Below are 6,439 nucleotides of genomic sequence, written 5' to 3'. Positions count from 1 at the left end.
GTATATGTTTTTAGACATATGATCTGTTGACCAAGGATTGATAGTTCTAATGTATATGTTTTTAGACATATGATCTGTTGACCAAGGATTGATAGTTCTAATATATATGTTTTTAGACATATGATCTGTTGACCAAGGATTGATAGTTCTAATGTATATGTTTTGAGTATTATTTAGTTTACAATCAGCAATAGTGGGTTACATTAAAACAAAGAAATAATAACATTTTGTCCAATTTTCCATTGGATTGGTGCTTAGTTTTAGTATACTTTCTAGGAAACTTTGTATCTAGTTTTGTAGCATATAGTGAATAGTGTTCTTTGTAGCTAACCCAGTGTTAGTGTTCAGTATATGCTTAGGAATGAGTTGGTATATAGTGTTCACTACACATTTTGCCAAATGTCTGTCTGTCACATTTTGTATCGTTTGAATGGTTAACTGTAGAAACAAAAATGTATATCTAAATGGTTATTCAGTTGGATGGTTTTTTAATTCCTAATATTTCATATCAATCCATCAGTCTTAATATGTGCCAAATGATTAATCTAACAGAAACATTATTAAGAATAAAAATATTTTTAGGGGCAATTTCACAACAAAAAAGGGGACTTCCTCCGTGGATTGACTGAAAGAAATATTTCGAAGATAAGAACATGAACAAGAAATACATATATGAAGAAAGGAACGTGTGTAAGTATAGATTTGTTGTTTTTCAGTTTATATATATTGATATAACTATTACATGATTACATTTTACCACATGGAATAAATTGATTTCAACTGAATTGAATATCTTTTGTTGACACTTCTTAAGGAAAAGAAAACTATCAAAAAGCACTTGCATTGGTGGTAGTCTTTTCTTGCACTAAACATAATGACATCCAATAGTATTAACCCGTGGAATGAAAAATTCCAAAACATATTTACCTCCTCTCACACTACAGCTGTTACTCGACCTCTAGGGTTTGACGTACTTACCTCCTCTCACACTACAGCTGTTACTCGACCGCTAGGGTTTAACGTACTTACCTCCTCTCACACTACAGATGTTACTCGACTGCTAGGGTTTAACGTACTTACCTCCTCTCACACTACAGCCATTACTCGACTGTTAGGGTTTAACGTACGTACCTCCTCTCACACTGCAGCTGTTACTCGACTGCTAGGGTTTAACGTACTTACCTCCTCTCACACTACAGCTGTTACTCGACTGTTAGGGTTTAACGTACTTACCTCCTCTCACACTGGAGCTGTTACTCGACCGCTAGGGTTTAACGTACTTACCTCTACTCACACTACAGCTGTTACTCAACCACTAGCGTTTAACGTACTTACCTCCTCTCACACTGCAGCTGTTACTTGACTGCTAGGGTTTAACGTACGTACCTCCTCTCACACTGCAGCTGTTACTCGACTGCTAGGGTTTAACGTACTTACCTCCTCTCACCCCTACAGCTGTAACTCGACTGCTAGGGTTTAACGTACTTACCTCCTCTCACACTACAGCTGTTACTTGACCCTTAGGGTTTCTTTTCATTTGCCCATCTAAGCATTTTTCTCATTTACTCCAGTCTTTTATTCACTGCTTAATTGCCCTTGGTGATATCTGTCTCGTGACACTTTCCAGCTATGTCAGTGTGCCCTCTATCTTGGTACTGTATATAAGCACCTCCTTCAGATAACATTTTTTCTCAACAAAACGTTCACTAACAGGTTTCTCAGTACTATGATACTTTTAGTGTTCTTCATGTTACCTATTTAATTTTCATAAAACTAAAAAAAAATGTGTTTGCCAAACCGATTTATGGCATGCATTCCCAGATTATTGGAGACATTTCAGGTTGAGTCTGTCCGTGACCTTATCCTTAGTGAGATGGAGACATGTATTTAGTCCAGAGGTGTTTCTGCGCTGGGCTCTGAAGCTGCACTTGCACGAAATTTTGGGAGAATTTTAAATTTGCTTTTATCCAGCACCTCTTGAGGTCAGTTTGGTTCAGCTGCCTCCTGCTCTTTTTCCTTCATTGGTACATCAAATGCGTGATGTTTTTGTTTTTTCTCCGGGTGGTTTTGAGTCTGCACCTTCCTTGATGGTCTGAGGGTGAGTACTTAGTTCTCCCCTGATATTTTTCTTCATGCAAGGTAGTTTACTACTCAGTTACATGAAGAGCCAGCTAAGCCTTGTCTGCCACGTAGAAACATACTTAGACTCTCAGTGAATAGACCTGCTTCTGGAAATGTAGAGTTCCAGAACAGAGTCTGTGGTCAACCTGAATAGATCACAGTTTTCTTCTGACCCTGACTGAGATATTTATCATCTCTACACCTTTTTTGGAAGCATCTCAGCAATCACCACATCACTTTGATGAGGAGTCGGGACCATTGTTAGCATCCACCTTGGTTCAATTGTTGGCGTCTTCACTTTCCCTACTCTCTTGGCTGGTATGTTGTTGGGATTGGTTCAATAGAGATGAGTTGTTAGAGGACGTTCGTCTTACCTGCTGCAGCCCACTACGAGATATGTGAGGCCCTTTTTTCCAACCCTTGATTTCTATGGGCATTCCAGAGTCTTTGGATTTGAGGGTTTATGTCTCCTGTCTGCATTTGTTCCTGTTGTTGTTGACTTCTCGACTTTCCTTGGCTCCTACAGGGACTTTATAGTTCTTCTCCACTTTGAGTTTTTGACCCCTAACATCAGCTCCTTGGTCCATGTGTATCCAGAATAGATTCCACCCATAACTACAAGGTTCCTTCACTTCGTCATAACACTGCCATTGGTGGCAGTGATTACAGTATTACTTCAAGGTCTGTGGGGCTCGGCTCTGAGAATTTCTGGACATGTGGAAAACCTTTACCAAGGATTCATGGGTACTACAAGTCCTTGCATTTGGATTTAGTCATTGAGTTCACATCTCCACCACCTTTATTTCTCTCAACCTGTAGTGTTTCCACCTCCCGCTTATCCTTGGAGTTTGGAACATTGTTTCATGGCTATCAGAGATTTATTGGTTAACGGGACAGTGGAGAGAGTCATTCCAGTTCTTCCTGGGTTTTATTATTGTCTATTTGTTTTGTCCAAGAAGACAGGAGATTTGCATCTGGTCATCAATCTTTCTGATCTACATCAATTCCTAGATCTTCCAAAGTTCACGATGGAGTTATTCCCCACTCTGTGTTTGTATTTTTCTCTAGGACTGTAGATGACCAAGTTGGATGCTGCTAATGCCTATCTGCACATTTCCTTGGCAGAGTCGTCCTGCCACTATCTGTGTTTTGTGCACAAGGATCTGGCGCTGCAGTTCAAGGCTTTGTCCTTCGAAATAGCATCAACTCCATGTGTGTTCTGCCGAATCGTAGAAATCTCTTCTTGTCACGTCCATTCTTTGGGCCTGTGCACACACCATTTAATGGACATCTGGCTACTGCTAGCACCATCTCGTCAATTGGTGGAATGTCGCACCCAGATACTGCTTTCCGAAGTCACCAAGACGGGATTTCTTATCAGAGCTGGATCATTTCTTCTCTCTCCAATACAATATATCGTTCATCTCAGTCGTGCTTAGCCAACTCTCGCGTTATGGAACAGGCAGTCCAACTCTTATGTCTCTTTATCCTATGGTTCTTTATCTTTTTGGGATGAGGGCATCACTTAAATCCCTCATTCCTTTGGGATGAGCACACATGAGATTCTTTCAGTGGTTTCTGTGTGACCAGTGGATCATGAACAGCAATCCATTTGATTCCCCAGTTTCCTTTGATCTCGAGTGGGGATTAGATCATAACAATAACATATTTGGTATTCTTGCCACCTACTCATCTAGAGCTCCATCTTTTCATGGATGCCTTGCTTCAGGAATAGGGTGCATATTTCAGTGGTCAGAAATTCCTGGGCCTATGAATGGACAACAAGGCTTCCCTCCACATCAGTGTTTTAGAACTTCTTGCTGTTCAAAGGGTGATGTATCAAGGTCTGGAATTATTGAGAAACAAACTCATCATGCTTCGGACTCCGACAATTCTACAGTGGTGTCTTACACTTCCCACAAAGGGAGTATTTGGTCCAGGCCTCTTTGTTTTCAAACCTTGGATCTTCTATATTATCGTAATATCATCCTAATAGATGACTGTAATCTGGAGGTAATGAATTGGGTGGTGGATCAATTGTGTCAACTTTACCAGATTCTCCCATCAGAATGGATGCTTCCTCGATGGGTATTCCGTTGGACTTGCTCTCGTTTCTGGACAACGATGATCAATGCATTTTCCACTTATTGGAACACCCAACTACCACACTTTGTTCTTTGGTTCCTCACCCTTGGGCATTGGTAATAGATACGTTCAGTCAAGAGTGGACTGGAATTGCACCTATATGCCTATTCATCTGTTAGCCAGAATCCTAACATTGATTCATTCAAACCCTGGTCGCGTTCTGTTGGTACGACCGGCTCAACCCTGGTTTCCGCTTCAGCAGTGCCCATCTCTGTTGAGGCAACCAAGATTCAACATCTTACACCCATACATTCTGAAGTTCAAGTTCAAGAACATAGTTTTAGTTGTCTCTCAAAAAACTGTCATTTTCTCTGTTTTTATTACCTTCTAAAGAAAAATGTTTTTCCATATCCAGTCTTTTAAATTGTTTAAAATGCTGTGGAAGTTAGCATCTGATCCTGTTTGTTTATCTATTTGTGATATCCAGATATTTCTCCTTACTAGTAAGGGATTAATATGGAGAAGATTCAATTAAATTCCAATATTGCAAGTATTGTTTCATAAGATCAGTATTTATAATGTCAGTCATCTTGAAGCTTTAAGAAAAAGCTTACACTGCTTAAAGGCTCATTCGTGGTCTTAACATGCTGCTTACTCTTAAGATATTACAATATAAATCCTTTTGTAGAATGGTGAGATGATTAATAATTACTCGTTTCAATCATTGATGTGAGGCAGATGAGGGGATAGTAAGTTAAGGTAAGTGACTGATACTGGGGTTAGAGGTGCTGTAATTTTCTCTTGAGACTAAGTGTCAGCGTTGGAATACTATATATCGTCACAAGTTTTCCCACATAGAAGTTAACTTTCTAATTATTTTATGGAAAAATGTTTAAAATTTGATTAATTATTCATTTTAAGTAAATGTCATTAAGATGGTGTAAACAGCTTAAAGTCATCATAATAAGTTTTTGAATTGAACCTAGTAGAGGAGAAGAATTACAATAATGATGAATAATTATTATATACTAAGTGTTATGCTAGTGTTTATTATATGCTGTTATGCTAGTGTTTATTACATACTAAGTGTTATACTTGTGTTTATTATATACTGTTTACTCATGTTTATTATATACTAAGTGTTATGCTAGTGTTTATTATATGCTGTTATACTAGTGTTTATTATATACTAAGTGTTATGCTAGTGTTTATTATATACTGTTTACTCATGTTTATTTTATACTAAGTGTTATACTTGTGTTTATTATATACCAAGTGTTTATTATATACTGTTTACTCATGTTTATTTTATACTAAGTGTTATACTAGTGTTTATGTTGACAATTTGATGATGACATTCTAATTTAACAAACAGGTTTTGAGACCCGAGCTTTTTGAAATTATTACACAACAAAACTTTGGACCTAAAACACCATTTATGGTAAGTTAATAAATAGATTTTGGAGAGAGAACAATTGAGAAAGATAAAATATACTGGATAAATTAGCATCTTAGTGATATCTCATGATTTAATAGATGTTTTTACAAATTAGACTAGTGTTTATGAAAAATATATGCTACTTGGTTATATTGTTTTTTATGAAACATATTTCTACTGTGTGATTTGATGTACTAGTTCTAATTATTATTAATTAGGTCTTGGAGTATCTAGGACTTGTCTGTACATGTTAAATATATATACATATATACAGAAATGTTTGAGTACTTTTTAACAAACTATTAGGGGCTATTATTTATATAAAACCCACCTTTGTTAAACAATGCTGCTATTCAATAGATATTAAACTACATTGTAATGATGTCAAATGGTAATCAACTAATGTATACATTATATTACTTTTCTTCAGTGATACTAGAAACATCTAACACAGCACTTCCAGCAGAGCTCAGTTTGATGAATTAGCTTTCTCGTGTATGTGTACTTATTATGGTTTAATTATAATTTTAATTCTTGTCTCTTCTACAAACTTTTGTTACTGCTAAATCAAATGATCTAATCATCTTTAAATTGTCAGCAAGGCACAACATTCGTTTGTAATACTAAAAGACAATCCCAAACAAAATCACATACAGTGGAAGTTTATGTAATCAAAACTGACTAACTTCATAAGGATTTATATAGTTATTCTCGCCTCACAGGCACACATTTAACAAGTATTTGACAACAGTGAAATACACCATTTCCCATGTAAAGATCATCACAATATTAAAT

At 36.9% G+C, this 6,439-nt stretch overlaps 1 long non-coding RNA gene across 1 annotated transcript in view; it reads left to right on the top strand.

Annotated features, from left to right (window-relative positions):
• Positions 1 to 20: 20 nt before the first annotated feature.
• LOC111089624 overlaps positions 21 to 6,439 on the top strand; it is a 19,685-nt gene continuing 13,266 nt past the window's right edge. The window contains exons 1-2 of the long non-coding RNA XR_002613847.1: positions 21 to 690; positions 5,582 to 5,647. This is a non-coding gene — a long non-coding RNA (uncharacterized LOC111089624). The remainder of the gene's footprint in view (positions 691 to 5,581; positions 5,648 to 6,439) is intronic.

The sequence above is a fragment of the Limulus polyphemus genome, unplaced genomic scaffold (genome assembly GCF_000517525.1).
Source record: "Limulus polyphemus unplaced genomic scaffold, Limulus_polyphemus-2.1.2 Scaffold6811, whole genome shotgun sequence".
NCBI lineage: Eukaryota > Metazoa > Arthropoda > Merostomata > Xiphosura > Limulidae > Limulus > Limulus polyphemus.
This window is presented reverse-complemented; position numbering and strand designations above follow the sequence as displayed.